Source organism: Pezoporus occidentalis, unplaced genomic scaffold (assembly GCF_034315485.1).
Source record: "Pezoporus occidentalis ecotype Australia unplaced genomic scaffold, CSIRO_AGI_Poc_V1 ctg3, whole genome shotgun sequence".
Taxonomy (NCBI): domain Eukaryota; kingdom Metazoa; phylum Chordata; class Aves; order Psittaciformes; family Psittacidae; genus Pezoporus; species Pezoporus occidentalis.
The window spans coordinates 918,591-936,034 of NW_026914940.1; the positions used below are offsets into that span (position 1 = coordinate 918,591).

Sequence of the window (17,444 nt, forward strand, 5' to 3'; positions counted from 1 at the left end):
GGAGAGAACCCACAAAATCCGGCTCCTCACAGCCTCCCATTCCCTCGTGCTTTGTGCCTGGCTCTTCATAATCCAAAAATCTGGGATAATTTCCTCTCCAGACACACTCTGAGCACAAAGAAGGTGAAAAAAAACCCCTGCTTCAGTGGCTTCAGGGATTGCCGAGAGTGGGTTTAAGCAGGAAACAGCATGCATTTTCTGGGGCGGTCTCATATGTGACTGGGGAAAAGGGAATAGGCTGACGGAGGGTTGGTCGTAAAGCAAGCAGAGGAGAGAGACTTACATCAGAGCTCCTGATTTCCATCTCTACGTCACCTAGCAACACTCCCATTAAGGACTTCACTTCCGGGAAATTAATTCCCTGGGAATTTTCCCGTTAGATGGCACCACTGGCATTGAGACTGCTTTCTCTGCTCCGAGTCCCTCATGCCAGATAGACCTAAATCCCAATGCACAGACCCCACACACCTCAAAAGCTCAGGAGGAGTTGAAAGATGAATGGTGTTTGTGCAGGCTCAGTGAGATGGGCTGTTAGTTCTAAGTACATTTGGAGGAAACCTTCTGACAGGACCCTATCTTTGCAATGGGCATAACACAGATTCTGAAAAACCCTATGGGGTGACTCCATAACCTGGCTTTTTTGGGTGAAAAATGGTTATGGCTTCATTAAAGCTGCACAAAAGCTGTTGAGCTGGTCCCTGAGGTACATAAAATGCTTCAGGCCAGCTCATGCAGACTGCAGCTTTCTAGCAGCTGGTGGGCAGCAAACCAAAATGCTCATGTAGTGACACCACCATCCTCAGAGTGCTCGCACAAGGGTAATTTCTAGGGAAAACCAATGCTTCAGCTGAAATCAGTGATGGAAAATTCCTTTTCTCATTGTCACTGGGTATTATAATTTCTGCTGTGGGTACAGAGAGCTGAGTTGTAACTCGCAACAGTGTTGGTTTTGATGGATATATGAACTTCAGCTAGAAAGAGGATGCTTAGCTTGTCAAAACTCGTGTGTTGATAACATCCATGGTGCTATATAGAGACCTCCAGAGTTCATGTGCAGTTTTTGGTTTGGTTTGATTTGGTTCTGTTTGGTTGGATTTTGAGAAGAGATTCTATTTGGAAACTCAACACCAGTGTCCGAGATTTCTATGGGCTGTCTGTAATAGGTCAGGTTTAAGATTTGCCTTGTTGGCCTTTGAGAACTCAGGTAAGATGAATCCCAGCCCAGGAACCTTTTCCAAACTGCTAAGTTTTGCAGATAACATGTCCTGCAAGGTTCAGCAGGTCTTTGTTACCTATTAGACTAATGTCCCCCTGTGGCCTTCTGGTTATCCTCAGCAGTTCTGGTAATACTAGATAGGTCACAGCTCTTCAGGGAAGAGCAAAGCAGTGCTCTTTCAACAGAATCAGAGGCACTGATGATTCCAAATAGACAGAGTCTTTAAAGAAAAAAATAAACCTGGAGCAAGTCCACAGTCCAGACATTAGTAACTCTTCAAAATGAAGCTTTACATACAAATAAACACTTATGATGGACCCCTACAATAATAATCTAATAAATCAACTGACTTGCAGTCCTTTTTCTCACTGCCTTCAGCATTCAAATGAGGAAAAACATACCAGAAAGAGCTTTCTGTTTCTGCAGGCTGATCCAAGCTGTGTTTGTAGGATCCTTAGTCACTAAGCTCAAGAAATTGCTCCTATAGGCATCTTCTGTAGATAAATATAACCAGACGTGCTCTGAGCATGCAGCCGTAGTTTGTGGATGATTTGCAGGGGGAGATTTCTTCTTCATCCTCTTCCATGGATAACTGGAAAGACTTACTAGGGCCATTCACCAACTACCTTCTTCTTATGGATCCTGAGGTCTAGATGAAGGTGAGAGAGTCAATAGGATAGGTAAAATGGGATTGCTCATTTCCACTTCAGTTCTGAGACCTAAACACTCTACTGTGGCTCAAAATCCCTAAGTAATATCCTAGGTTCCTCTCATATCAGCATCTCTACCAGACACAGAATGCAACAGAGAAACGTTTTGGGTTAGTAGTCATGTGGTCATGGTCTTTAGTGATGCCCTGGATCTGTTATGTACACCTGTTCTCAGCACCACAGCTTTCAAGGACTGGATCTAGCACGTTTCTAGGTCACATATATGAAACAATTTGTAAGTGCAAATGGACATAAAGCAGAAACCCTGTGACAGTGTTCAACTGTGCAAAGAGGCTCCCACCTCATTAACAAAACAACACTGAGACCCTCAGCCACGTATGTGTGATCAGCTCCTGAGTGGCCATGGGCAGGATCACCACTGGGGTCCAGTAGCCGAAGTGGCTTTGCAGAAAGAAAACCCACTTAAGGTACAATCCTGATGTCTGAATTTTGCAAGAGGTTCCATAACCTAGTTTGGGAGCCCTAAATACCAGGAACTGTTATCTAATAAATCTCTGTGAGGAAATATCTGCTGCTGTCAAGCTGAATGTTCAAACCCAGATTGAATGTATTTTTGACACCTTTCACTACTGATTTTTTTTTAGCAGACATAGAAAACTTACTGTGCATTTCCCATATGTATTCTGGTGAGATGTGAATTTGGAGCTGGTGAAAGATGGTAGATCATCGGTCCTGGTAGAGAATTATCTGCAGAATAAGTTGGTGGGCTGGGCAAACATCTCCCATATCACTACAGGAATATGCCTGCCTTCCATTCCCTAGCTGGAGAGAGACAGATTGATGTGAAAGGATTAGCCAGGCTCCATGGATAACTCCAGATTCTTCAGTGGGCTCTGTGAAAATACATTAAAAATGTCTGTTCTATGCTAAAGTTCTTGGCTGGTCCTCTGATCATAGTTGTTGTGTAACCCAAGTTTAACTCTGGTTTATGATATGGACCTTGGTCTTTAGGTACAGCAAGGAGCCCCACTTGCTTCTTACCAGCAGACCCAAACCTATCCCTGAGGAGGGGGGGGGTTGTATTTTGGATATATCAATCAGACCAGTTTGGAAACTCAATCAGCATTTCTGATGCTATTACTTGGTTTATTGACAGGGATGCAAACACCTCAGCTCCACTCAGTTCTGATCTCTACTCTACAATAAGCAGCATGCGCCCTGAACCAAGGAATGGCTGTGGCATCCCAGATGAGTCAAACCCTATGGAAGAGAAGCACATTAGTCAACACAACTGGTATCCAAGTCTGAAACCCGGAACAGAGCTAAAAGGAAAGGTCTGAGGAGTGAGACAAGACTGTCTTCAGCACCAGAAGCACAGAAAGCAGTCTGTGTTTGACTTCCCCTTTTACCCTCTTCCCATTCACAGTCATTTCTTGAATCCACCATACAATGAATTTGCCTTCATCCTCCATCACCCTTGTCACTTCACAGTCACGCTTCCTCATCAGTAGCTTTGCATCTGGAGACATACCTCCATCTGCTTAGTTCCCTTGCAATGATTTGAGTGACAGAGCTCCTCTTCAGTCCCAAAGTAACTGTAGTCTCCTGTCAGTCTTTCAGGAATAGCTGTTCTATTTCCCTGTTCCACTTCTTTACATCCTCCAGAGCCACATTATTAATGAAGTCTTACATATATAGAGAGGCCACTTACATTGACAGGGAGGCTGTGTTGGTTGCCTTGGGCCATTGCTTTTTGAGCTCAGCTTGTCTGTGTGCTGTTCTGTGAAATCTCTTATTTGACTCACAGCTGATGTCGAATGAGCTTGTCTGAACAGGCTGGAAGGTAATTATATTGCAACAGGTATTGGGAAAATTAGTGCCCCAGCAGGGCTGAAGTAGCTCAGCTGGGAGAGCGTTAGACTGAAGATCTAAAGGTCCCTGGTTCAATCCCGGGCTTCAGCAGTGTTTTCCTGTAGCTTTTTGTGCTCATTGCTGGGCATTTCAGCACAAGAGAGACATGAAGGTACTGGAGAGAGTCCAGGAAGATGATGAAGGGACTGGAACTCAGATGAGAATAGGATGAGAGACCTGGCATCTGGTTGCCCTGAGACTTTGGGGAGTCTCCATCCTTAGGAACATTCAAAGGCTGCCTGGATGTGGTCCTGCTGCAGCAGGAAGATGGACCAGATAGTAGGACCCTTCCAACTAGTCTGTGTGTAGAAGACAAAGATAAAAGTGTATGTCTAGAGCAGGGAAAAGCAAAGCTAATGCCAGCCTATACACTTCCATAAGCAGTGGCCATCTGGCCAATCAGCACAACCATCTGGGCTGACAAACATCTGGGCTTAAGATCTGCTTATCAGAATCATAGAATCATGGAATCATAGGATGGTTTGGGTTTGAAAGGACCTTAAGATCACCAAGTTCCAACCCCCTGCCATGGGCAGGGATGCCTCACACTTGACCAAGTCTCCCGATCAACGTCTAAATAAAAGCAGGTTAATACATTCTCATTCTTACAGACCCCTTTATTGGGTTCAACCTTTTCTCTTTACATCATTTCCCCCCCCCCCCCCCCCCCGAGAAGCTAATAGCCTTATGGACAAATAGCTTTATGCTTCAAATTCTCCTCCTCACCCGCTCTGAAATCCCAGTGTCTGTCATCTGCTGCAGGATCTGCAACCCTACGTCATGAGCAGAGCCCCCAGATAAACTTCCGTTCTCATTTAAGACACCATCTGTGTCCCATTTCTGCAGCGCTTGGCAGGGATCGCTTCCCTTCTATGGTATGTTTGTTCCCCTCGCTGAGCTGCAGCTTTCTTTGGAGGTGGGAAAAGTCAGCGGGTGGAAAGGATGCCAGCTCTGTGTTAGTGGAGATCGCTTCTCTGTGGCAGTGTCCTTAGGTTGCAGGCTGCTTTTGGTGGCCAACCAGGAGTGGCCCTGGAGCAGACTCAAGGGCAACCCACAGAAGAACTAGAGCCAATATTAGGTCATATTTGGTTGCAAGAAGGGGAAGAGGCTTCAGTGGGGTGTTGCCTGTTAATGAGGGTAAGAACAGTGAGGTGAGGAAGGGCCAAGTCGAGAGCATCATGGTCCAAATGCACTGGAACACCCAAATGCTCTGTGTCCTTTTTGATGTTGTTCAGAGAATCACAGAATGGTTTGGGTTGGAAAGGACCTTAAGACCATCCAGTTCCAACCCCCTGCCATGGGCAGGGACACCTCACACTAGGCCATGTCACCCAAGGCTCTGTCCAACCTGGCATTGAACACTGCCAGGGGTGGAACATTCACAACTTCTCTGGGCACCCTGCGCCAGTGCCTCAGCATCCTCACAGTAGAGAACTTCTTCCTTATATCCAGCCTGAATTTCTCCTATTTCAGTTTGAACCCATTCCCCCTTGTTCTATCACTACAGCCCCTACTGTACAATTAAATTAAGCCTTATTGCATCATTCAGAGAGCTGCAACCCACAACAAAGCATAAGCAGCCTTAGCTTAGGCTGCCCATCAAACCAGCTGAATGACCTGTGCAAGTTGCATCGCTGCACCTCAGTTTCCCTAGTTGTAGCAGTGCCACATGCCACGTTTACCTTCCCTAAGTGTGGTGAAAGCTAACTTGCAGGTGTAAGTACTCTGTGTTCTCAGCTTGTTTTCATGTGTTATCCCTGCATGTGTCCCTGCAGATGATGCTGTATTACTCACACACCTTTCAAGTCCTCTTTTCTCTTCTAATTCCTTTTATTTGCAAAACCGACGAACAGTCATGCTATCCAGGAAAACACAGCCTTCATAATGCTGGCATCAGCGTCAGAGCCGTGTTCAGGAAAGACTGTTCCTTAGGAACTTCCATCACTTTCAGGTGAATTTACCTCAAACTGGATCGGAAATGGGGAGGGGGAAGCATTAAGAAAGAAGAGAACAGCTCATCTCAGAACAACAATGAAAGATGACTTAAACAATGAGGAAACAGCACAGGAAAGAGGATGATGGACTGGAGGTGATGTATGAGACTACAGAAGGTCAGCATTGATACAAACCATTTTAAATGGCCAAGAAGGACTTTGGGGTTTATTTGGAGAGTAGATGAACGTGAGGGAGATAGATGAAGGTGAGGAAATCTTGGAACACTTTGCCTGTCATGGCAAAGACTAGATTGAGTGTTGTCTGTGTATCTGGAGGAGATAAACACCAAGGATGAAGAATATATGGTTGAGCTAGAAAGCAGCATTATAAGTAATGGATTTAAGTTGTTTTAGGATGTGCACTAGCTGTAAATTCAAAGGTTTCTATCAAACAAAATACAGCATCTCTCAGAAAGCTCTTTCATGTCCTTGGTGCCAGAAAAGTCTTGTAGGGGGTCTTCTACAAAAGGGGTTTTACCACATGTAGTGGCTGAGAACCACCTTCCCATCCCTGTGTCTCATTTTGCTGCACAGCTACCTGTTGCCACAGTATCTGATCCCACTGAGGATACTCGGGGTTTAATACACATCACTAACTGGATGATAAGGTCATGATGAGTCAAAGCCTTCTCTATTGTCCTTCCCCAAGTAACTTTCTTAACCATCTTCCTTAAAGAAAAGCTGAGGTCTTGTATAAGCCACAAAACCCAGGGAACCACCTAGGCTTTCACCTACTTTTGGAGTCCTTGTAATTCCCTTTGCTTTTGAGGTTATAGTCCCAAACTCCTTGGATACTGCTTGCTTACCTTTAAGCATCCAGCTGTACCAGCTTCCAGAAACTAATTCGTGCCATGAAAACTGCCATGTTATCATCCCTCCTTGAAAAAGATGAAAGGTCTGGAGAGCAACAGCAGACATAGAGGATATTGGAAGAGAAGACCAACAAAGGATGTTATTGTCTATAAATTCTTGGTCTCACTTAGAATGGACTATCATGCCTGACTCTGGCTGGCATCAGCCCATGACCATAGCAGACAGTGACATGAAATGGACACAAGTCCACCAGACCCTGGGTCAATCAGCAGAAGGTGGTGTGAGAAAACCTCTGAAATAGGGAGCTATGGAACAACCTTTCCTTTGGTTATCCCAGATGCCAAAACCAGAGGTGCTGAGACATCTTCAGCTGCCTGTTGCCTTGTTGCTGCCATGTTTAATAACCCTGATGTATCTGTCCATGGAGATCTTGCCTAAAACAGTGAAAACTTTCCTGGTCAATTGCTGGTTGGTGGTGCCTGTTACTGGTTGTGGATACTTCTGGTGCCGTTGCTCCTTTTGGCAAGAGAAGTGGCCATCACGTGGAAGCAGGGACAAAATAGAATTGCCCCCAAATGTATCTCCAGCAAGCTGAATTGACTTAAGGCCCTTACTCTTCCTTTTCTGTATTCACAGTGACCCACATTTCATAAAATCATAGAATGGTTTGGGTTGGAAGGCACCTTGAAGCTCACCCAGTTCCATCCTCCTGCCACGGGCAGGGACACCTTCCACTACAGCAGCTTGCTCCAAGCCCCTGTGTCCAGCCTGGCCTTGAACACTGCCAGGGATGGGGCAGCCACAGCTTCTCTGGGCACCCTGTGCCAGTGCCTCAGCACCCTCACAGGGAAGAGCTTCTGCCTAAGAGCTCATCTCAGTCTCCCCTCTGGCAGGTTAAAGCCATTCCCCTTGGCCTGTCCCTCCATCCCTTGTCCCAAGCCCCTCTCCAGCTTTCCTGCAGCCCCTTCAGGCACTGGAGCTGCTCTCAGGTCTCCCCTTCAGGAGCCTTCTCTTGTCCAGGCTGCCCCAGCCCAGCTCTCTCAGCCTGGCTCCACGATATCGTCCCCCACGATATTAAAATGGGCTGGCAAGGGTGGCTGCCATGGGGGAGGTGGACATGGAGGGGATGTCTTGGCTCTAGGAATGACAGCAGAAACCCTCTAGCAGGGAATAGGAATAACTAGTAACACGTATAGAGAACAGTGACTTGCTCGCTGTCAGTGCTGTCCACCTCCTCAGCTCGGGGGGGGCCCACCAGCTCCAGGCTGAGCACACCCACTTGAGAGAGGGAGCCAGCCTGAACAGCAGCGAGGGAAAGGTTCATCTGCAGGGGAAAGCAATCTGTCCCTGGGGGAGGTGAGAGGAGAATGGGGGATCTTGTGAAGTACCAGGGCTGCATTTCGAGAGGGACTTTCTGGACTGAGCATGATCCTGGAGTACACGAGACAGGTGGAGGATGAGGACAAGGGTGTGTTAGCATCCTTACCGATGTGGTACAGAGGGGAATAGATAGTCCTGAAAGCTAAGCTCATTTAAACTAATGATTCTATTGCATATTCCTCAGGAAAACTCCCTACTACATTCACAACCACTGCTTGACTTGGCTATAGTGAGGCTGTCATTTAACTATTTATCTAGGCAGCTGCTGGCCCTGGAATGGGACAGATCTCCCAGCACTGCTGGAGGATTAATGCTGCAGATGGCTACAGGCATATTTGCAAGCGTTGAGATGTTTGTGGTGTTTTACCTCCTTCTGACATCACAGAATCAGGGAATACCAGATTAGAAGGGACCTCAAGGATCCAACCTTTCCTTTCAAAGCATGACCTAAACCAGATGGTCCGGCACCCTGTCCAGAAGAACCTTAAAGGTGTCCAGTGCTGGGGAATCATTCACTTCCTTGGGGAGATTATTCCAGAGGCTGATTGTTCTCACTGGGAAAATATTTTCCTCTTGTGTCCAGTTGGAATCTCCCCAGGAGTGACTTGTGCCCATCAGCCCTCATCTTTTCCACAACTCCCTGTAAAAAAAAGGAGTCTCCATCTTCTTTGTAGCCACCCTTTAAATACTGGAATATGCTGATAAAGTCTGCCCTGAGCCTTCTTTTCTCTAGGCTGAACAAACTCAGCTCTCTCAGCCTTTCCTCACATGGTTTCCCACTCCTTGGATCATCTTTGTGGCCCTTCTCTGCACTCTCTCCAGCCTGTCCACATCTTTTTTGTATAGCAGGGACCAAAACTGAACACAGTGTTCCAGATGTGGCCTGACAAGCACTGGGTACAGTGGGACAGTGATTTCTTTCTCTCTGCTGGTGATGCCCTTAATGAGAAACCTCCTCTCTCACTTTTTTTGCCTTATTTATGTTCAGCCTCCTCCAAGAGGACACTTTTGACCCACCTGGGGAAGTCATGGTTCACGTCCCACACCACCACTCATGGCCGAGGGTCTCACAGGGATGCTGGTACAAGATTCCCACATGTGTCACTTGGATTCCTCATCAGCACAAGCTGATCCATCACGTTTCTAGGGGAATGGGCTCTTGATGTTGGGTCCTGCTCCTGTAGAAAGACATCTTTGGGAAGGTCCTAGCCTGCAGCTCCATGCTCCTGCTGCCTTGCTGTGCTGTGTCACTGTTTCCCCTCTCATGCACTGATGCAGGAACCTTTACAGGGCTGGCAGGAAAAGGCTTTTCTGTATTGACACTTCTCAGCCAGCCACAACTGAGAAGGTTTGAGAAAAGAGAAGCTCTCCCATCTTGGTGGGTGACCACAATGAACTTGATGAGGACTTGGTCCTGAGCTAGAAGCAAACATGCCCTTTATCCTGTTACAGATTCAATAGCTGATGATGGCCAAGATTAAGAGAACTGGAAGCCTGGTTTTAGAAGATTGTTCCCAGAGTGCTTTCAGTTCCAGAGAGCTGTCAGTGTCAGGGTTTATATTTCCCAGATGCCAAGACCCTTCCCAAAAGGTTGTGTGTGTATATATATATATATACAGATACAGATATACAAAGCTTACAAACCAAGCACTGACATGAGCTGAGTTGCAAGAGCTGCATGCCTAGGAATTGAGGTCTGCAACAAACTCAAGGCAACGTGTGTTACCTGGGCCCATGGTGAGGCTAAGGTTGTGTGCAGGTACCTCGCATTAGCTCCAAAAGTATTAGGCAGCTGAGGGGTACTAATCTATTTAGTGAGGAAAGCAACCAAACCCTCAGCTAACAAATCTTTCCTTAGGAAAGCACTGGAATTGCAAAGGAGCTGATTTTTACCTCTTCTGACTATACTGAAAGGCTGGGGGGGGGAAGGAGCTCTTAACTTAGAACTTCAGTTAAATGTTTAAAGCTAGAAGTGATGATTTAAGACCTTAAGGACTAAAAATTCTTGGGCTGAAAAAGAAACACATCCTCATTGACTTTGCAGGTCTTGTAGTCATGATTTTCTTTGCATACGCTATTATTATTTTCATTATTATTATTACTATTACTATTATTATTATCACCATCATTACCTTCAACTCTAAGGAGCTTGTTCCATGGCCAACCTGTAACCAAGGTAGAGTCTGAACTCTGCTTTTCCAAGCCTTCAGGTTGACACTGTAACTGCAAAATGGACTTCCCTTAAGCAACAGGCAACCCAGAACATCTGTGGCCACCCAGCAAGATCTTTAATGGGGTGGCTTTAAAACCATCAGGAAACTGAGCTGTGCCCCACTCAGTCCTGAGCAAAGAATAGCTGCCTCCGTTTTCTATGCTAACTTTATGGTTTTCAAAAGCCCATTTCATTTCTTCTCCTCCTCCATGTACTTCTCCCTCTCTTCTTCTCTCTCTTTTCCTCCTGCGGAGGTGCCAAAGCCTCCTTCATCAATTTGTGAGAACTTCTGCTTGAAAACTAGAGCAGAGAATCACCCACGTAACCAGGCTGGCAGGAAAATATCGGAGGCAGAGACACTGACTCAAAATGACTCGAGGAGTTTCCCCATGTCAGGGTGAGAGGAATGGGAGCCTGAAATCAACTCCACCAAGGTTCCTGGGGAATGAGAGACCTGTCCATCGTCTTCTGACCATGGCTGGATCATGGACTTCTGACCATGACAGGTCTCTTCTGTTTGCTGCTTGACTGAGACTCGCGGTGTTCCCAGATTTGGGGGTTTTATCCATGAGAAAACACAATGTGCCAATCCGCCTTCTAGATATTTCCAAGTGCTTGTAATGAGGGGTTATGAGACACAGTGGAATTTCTGCAGACTAAAGCAAAAGAGAAGTTTCCAACTCGCATGGCACAAGTCAAGTAGCTTAAAAAGATGATCTAAATGTAGTTTAAAGCCTTACAAACTATCTAGTTGTTAATATCACTCCTGTAGTGGATTCTTTTTCTTTTTTACATTACCTCCTGTCCTGGAATTGCAGAGCTTTGCTGAGGATGTTTAATGTGCTGCAGATGCTTGTTGGGAACCAAACTGAAATCTACATCCTCTTCCTCGTGGACTAATGAACTCCCCTCAATCTGCCACATCCTAGGTGCTCCCAAAGGGTGAAAGAAGAGTATTCCCTCTTGACCCAGACTCAGTCCCACTCTGGGCATGGTCATGAAAATCTCCCTATATCTTAAGTGACAGCAGAGCTCCACAACCCTCTTTCTCTGGGCTTTTTTCTGAACACATTTAAATAGCCTGCTTCCACTTGTACCAAGCAATGCTTCCTGTTCTCTCCTTTTCCTCCACTAGCACCCTGCAGTCACAGGCAAAATCAGGTTTTGCTGTTCACACTGATAATAAAGGAGAGCCTGTTGCCCCAAAGTTAACAGCCCAAATAGTTAACAACCCGAATAACTATTTAAATTGCAATTAATTAATCAGTCATAGGTACTAAAGCCAAGACCCTTCAAAGTTATTTTGATTGTCTATTTACTTTAGTACCTCTGAGGAGCTGAGCTGATCCAGAACATATTTTGTTACCCTCTAGTTTAAGCATTCAGAGCAGGTCCTGGGCACTTGCTGCATTTGAACAAGGAATTTTTGTCTTTTTCTTATTTATTTTTAGCATGACACATGACCAAGCCCCAGGAAATCCTAACTCATCATTTTCCATGGGCTCATTGGGTGACCTGAATGGAAGAATTGCTCCCATCCTTATATCTGCCATGTGCAAGTCATGTGCAACATCACATTTGCCATGTGAATTAGGACCCTGTGCCTTTCAAAATCCAAGCAGCTCCCGCTGCAAAAGGCAGGCAGGGATGCATCTGTATCTCTAAGCTCAGTGTTTGGAAAAGCTGAGCTGTTAGGAACAGATGGAATCCGCTATGGATGGTGAAGGGTTAGCTCCAAGGTTGTAGACTGCTGCCTGAGGCTCTGCGTGGCAGAACTTCATCTGCTCAGCCGTGAAGACCTTGGTTACCTCAGGCTCCTTCTAAAGTCAATGGGAAGAGTTGGTCCCTTAAAGCATGATTCAGACTTCCGCTGCCAAGGTGTCAGAGCAGCTGAGATGGGATGAGAAAGGGCAGGATGAACATGCACAGACCTAGCTTGCTGTCAGAGGGGCTGGATGGCAGCTTACCCACTGATGCAAGGACTACAGAGTGCACCTCTTAATGCAAGGATGGGTTATCTTCATCACTGTCTGGGCTCTACACAAGGGCACAAAAGCATGTATTACCTTTACAACTGCACACAAGCCGTCTGTTCCTGGCACAGTGCTTCTACACCTCTAAGAGCTCATCACTGCAGCACGAACCAAGCCTCAACATCTTTAAGTCTCAGTAGTAATCACAGGATTATTGCTCCCATGGCATGCAAATAATGCTCCTTTCTTTTCCTCATCTTGTAGCTGCCATGTAATTTAGCAAACTAATTTTTAGGGCTGGCAATGTCTTTTATTGTCTGTGTGTGTTGGCTGCCTCTGTCTCTGTCATGGCTAGCTCTCTCTGTCAGATCTCAGAGAACTTTGCAAAGGACTCTGGAGTATTTTGTCCAATTTTCTGGTGGGGGAAACTGAGGCATGAATAAAAGAATTGCTTTGTTCTCAAGCTAGCAAGAGCAGAGGGACAAAGACACAGAGTCCAATTAGCCTATATATTACAGTAGGTTTGAACAACCTGGTCTAGTGGACAGTGTCCTTGACTATGGCAGGGAGGTTGGAACTAGATGATCTTTAAGGCCCCTTCCAAATCAAACAATTCTATGACTCTATGAGTCTGTGAAAAAGAAAGCAACAGCAGAAGCATTCCATAGGAGTGCAAACTGTAAGAAAAAACAACTGGCAAAATAGAGAAGGCGATGCTGGGAATATTCATGCCTCACTCCATCACCTTTTCACCAGGGCAGCAGTATAGCCCCTGCAGCAATGATTCACAGTGACTGCAAATCAGAGGTCCAGGGTCCTCTGTCTGACTTCATAAACCAACTGTGTCAGTAACTGCATTCAGTAGCTTCAGTGGGAACACCCCCAGGTATACTAACAAACCCAGTGATGCTCCTACAGTGACAACAGTGACAGTGCAGGGATTTTTTCCTCTCCGCCCTGATTTGGTTGGTCTGGTTTCATTTTGTGTTGGGGGTTTTGTTCATTTTATTCTGGAGGGAAAGTTTTAAAGCTCCTGCTGAGGATTTCCTTTGTGCTTAGCTGGCTGATCTTTCCGTGCAGGCTCCTGCACCTCGGCAGCAGTGAGATACAGCTCTGGTGCTGTACGGTCAAGGTGAATGCATGCGGACCGATCCCTGCCGGTCCTCTTGGTGGGAAAGGTGGAGAGAGGTATCCCGAGGATGGGGGAGAAGGACAGCAGCAGCAAATCAGGAGTGGAGGCATTAAGCGAAAGAGGCAGAAACCACTGGGAAAAGCAGAGATGAAGAGCACTGGGAGAGCTGTGAGTACGTGTGGGGGAGAGCTGCGGGCTGGAGCAGCGCTGCGCAGGGGCTCAGGGCACGATGGTTGTCAGGGTCTGTGACAGCCCCTGTGTCGAAGGGGCCTGAACGGTGGCGAGAGGAGGGATCTGTGTGTGTGTGTGGGCTGGGTGAAGGTGCTGGCAGGGCAGCTGCCCCCGCTGCCTGCCACCCACTGCTGTTATTCATCCTGCACCTTCACTCCACGCCTCCCCAACGAGCAAGCGCCAACGAGCATGGAACCGCTTTAACCCTTCTCTTAGCTAAGCACAGGGAAACTTGGCAAGTTTTGGCACTGAGGCTTGAGCCAAAGCAGTTTCAGCCTGGAGGGGATGAGGTCACAGGGGGAAGGAGCAGGGAAATAAGCTGCTGTCATTGCTTTTGGCAGCGCTGCATTATGCTCTCTGGGGGTTTCTTTACATCCTGCAGTGTGACGTGATTAGTAGCATCAGTGGGAGCCTTTCCTCTGCCTTCCTATAGCTGTGGATTAGGCTTCAAAGCAACCTGATTGCAGCTACCTCCTTGTGCTGGACTGCAGCTGGGTTAGGGGTGAGCTGCCACTGGCATTTCCATGAGGCTGAGCATCCTCCAGTACTGTCCATGAACAGGTACCCAGTGAGGAATAAGAACAGGGAAAACACACACGGATTCCCCCTTGCAGATCTCTTCTACCCTTAAATATCTTTCTCACTATTTGACTGTTTTAGCTCAGGGGATTTCCTCACCTGATTGGTTTATTTGTTCAGCAGCCCATAATAAAACTACTCCAAATGCTTATCCTCCTTGTGTCAAGCATTTCTAGACTGACTGAGGTAATGATGCTGGTGGCTGACCACCAAGGAGAGGTGATGGGAAACACCAGGTCCTCTGTAGGGACTGTTGTAGCAAACACAACTGGTCTGTCCTGCTCAATGGGACTAAGGCACGATCTAAAAACCTCTTCCTCTCTCTGCCCTAACAGAAATAGATCTAATATGTCCAAAACACCTCCTGAGAATGATTTCTGCTCCCTGCTATTTCCTGAACTGTGCCTGGGAGGACACAACTTGGCCCATTTAAGTGCTATGGAAGGGCACTGAGCAATGCTCAAGCTCAGGCACTGGCCTTATTTAGATTTCCAGCACACTTGTTAAACCATGAACTCAGAATCAGGTCAGAATCTTGTTGTCAGGACTGCTTGAACTCTGTGCCACCCTACTGCTCCCTGACTCATGACTAATGAGCCTGGAATCTGATTTTCTTCTGCCCTTGGTGCCCAAGGCTGCATTTCTCCACTGTGGTAGATGAGGTCAGAGCAGTTCAGCACAGGCAGTGTGTAAACAGTTCTTAAACCTGAGGGCGATATCTGGTATGTGCATATACACAATGAACTGAGGTCTGTTTTCATAACAAAATGAAGCCCAAGACATGCATCAAATTTGGTATCATTTAATCCTGCATATGGACCATGCAGGGGGCTCTGATTTACCCTTATCCAGTCTGGGGACAAGGAAGCTCATGCCTAATTTAGATGCAGGCATAGACAGTAGGAGTTAAGAGATGTTTTCTATTTGGTGCATCCTTGAGGTAGAGGATCCTACCTGAGTGCATCATCAGATCTGCAAAGGGCACTACTGAAGAAGGTAGATTTTGGTTGGGTATCAGGAAGAAGCTCTTCCCTGTGAAGATGCCCAGAGAAGCTGTTGTTGCCCCATCCCTGGCAGTGTTCAAGGCCAGATTGTACGGGGCTTGGAGCACCCTGCTCTAGTGGAAGGTGTCCCTGCCCGTGACAGGGGTTGGAACTGGATGAGCTTTAAGGTCCCTTCCAGTCCCTTCCAACACAAACCATTCTATGATTCAATGGGTGAGCAACTGTTATACATACTGTTGTCCTGACTAAGCAGAAGGACAATGCATGTTCTGTTCCTACCTGTTAGTTGGTGGTGGCTGATAAAATCATTTGACCAGAGGGACCCATGGTATTTTATCAAGGCTTAAGCACATCAAGATGTCTTTGAGTTACACACAAGTCATTATTCACATCCCGATCAGGGAAGTCATCTCCCTGCAGGGAGATACAAGGAAGTGCTGCAGGATATGATAAGGTTATGTCCAGAATTTAAAGAGCATCACCAGAATAAAAGGGAAAAAGAATATGTCTCTGCCCTGTTATGAATAAGAGACCGGATGATTACTGGGGTTGATCTTTGAGAAATCAATAGTCAAAGCTTCTCTACTTTTCACTTCTCTCTTTGGACAACCGGTAATTCAGGTCTTGTCTCTGCTGTTTGCCTAAAGGGCTCCACAGAGCAGGAATTAATCAGAACAGGAAGGGGAACCAAACACAAAACACAGTTACTCAGTTGCACAACTCTTTGGCATGCCTACACATTGAGTATTAGCATTTTATAAAGGTCAATGTAAGAGTTGAAAAGGTTCAGAAAAGGGTAGAAAACTTTATCAGAGATGTGGAGATGTTCCCCTGTGAGCAATAGGTACACACGCCAGGACTTTTCAGCCTAGAAAAAGAGATTTTAGGGAGAGGATTTGCTTCAAGGTCAGTTGTGATTCAGACTAAAGTTAACTTTTTTTTTGATAGGGTATTTTTCGTTTTCCCAAATCACAGTTTCGATTTCCTGCATGGCTTCATACACCAGTGAGTCAACATTAGTACCTCTTTATGGAGCAGGCCATGACATAGGATTATGAGGAGGCAGTTGAAGGTTGAGGGACCAAAAAACCCCAACCCCTTCTATCACTATTTTTGTTGAAGACTTTGTATTGTAAAACTGTGTCCTTGTTTCAAAGGGAACAGTTGAAGTTGGCAGGGACCTCTGGTTGTCATCTTGTCCAACCCCCTGTTAAAGAAAGGCCACCAACTACCAGTTGCCTAAGACTGTGTTGAGGCATCTTTAGAGCATCCTCAAGGATGATGACTTCGTATCTCTGAGCAACCTGTGCCAATGCTCAGTCATTCACACAGTCAAAAGTATTTCCCGGTGGTCAGAGGGATTTTGTGCCCATTGTCTCTTGCCCTGCCACTGAGGATCACTGAAAAGAGCCTGGCTTTGCTCTCTTTGCACCCTCCTGTCAGGTATTCATACATATTGATATGATACCCCTCTCATACTCCTTCAGAATGAACAGCTCTCAGTCTTTCCTGGAGATGCTCCAGTCCCTTCATCATCTTCCTGGCCCCCCTCCCGTATACCCATGTCTCTCTTAAACAATAGTAAGCACAAAAGCCTGCAGGAAAACACTGCTGAAGCCCCGGGGTTGAACCAGGGACCTTTAGATCTTCACTCTAACGCTCTCCCAGCTGAGATACTTCAGCCCTGCTGGGGCGCTGATCTTCACAATACCTGTTGCAATATAGAGATCCTTCAGACTTTTCAAACTGGCTCAGTGGACACTTGGCTTTTGTCCTGCCACTGGGGACCACTGAAAAGAGCCTGACTCCACCTTCTTTACACCCTCCCTTCAGATACTTGATAAGACCACAATGAGTCTTCCCCTCTCCAGGCATTCCAAGGGACTGTGTGTGGCTGAACTACAAAGGACTGCAGAAGAGAGAAGTGCAGAAAGTGAGTGTCACCATTGTTACACACAGGTTGCCCTAAAGCCTGTCTTCTTCCCTAGATTGAGAAGTCTTTAATCTACAGTTTGATAACAGCTGGGGGGATGAAACTGAGATATCATTCTGTGATTTTCTTCTTGACATTGTAGCCTTTCCCCATATTCACTGCTGCCCAGTTTCTCATCTTAGTCTGCTGTGCAGAAGCAACGTCCTCACAAATAATGCAGCCATACACTAGTGACAACCAGGGTAGGAAAACCCTTATAGCCTCTGGTATTTCGGTGGAGTTTGACCTGTCTGTTGTCCTGCAGGCAGTTGAACCATGTCTTTTGCCTCAATCACATCACAAGGACTCCATTCAGGCTGCTGAAATACATTCAGTACTACTTCTGATGCTTTAGG

At 46.3% G+C, this 17,444-nt stretch overlaps 2 non-coding genes across 2 annotated transcripts; one reads left to right on the plus strand and one right to left on the minus strand.

Annotated features, from left to right (window-relative positions):
* The first annotated feature begins 3,776 nt into the window (after window positions 1-3,776).
* TRNAF-GAA (transfer RNA phenylalanine (anticodon GAA)) lies at window positions 3,777-3,849 on the plus strand. The gene has a single exon. It is a non-coding gene; the product is annotated as a tRNA-Phe (tRNA).
* Window positions 3,850-16,725: 12,876 nt separating this feature from the next.
* On the minus strand, window positions 16,726-16,799 carry TRNAF-GAA (transfer RNA phenylalanine (anticodon GAA)). Its single transcript has one exon. It is a non-coding gene; the product is annotated as a tRNA-Phe (tRNA).
* Between the last annotated feature and the right edge of the window lie 645 nt (window positions 16,800-17,444).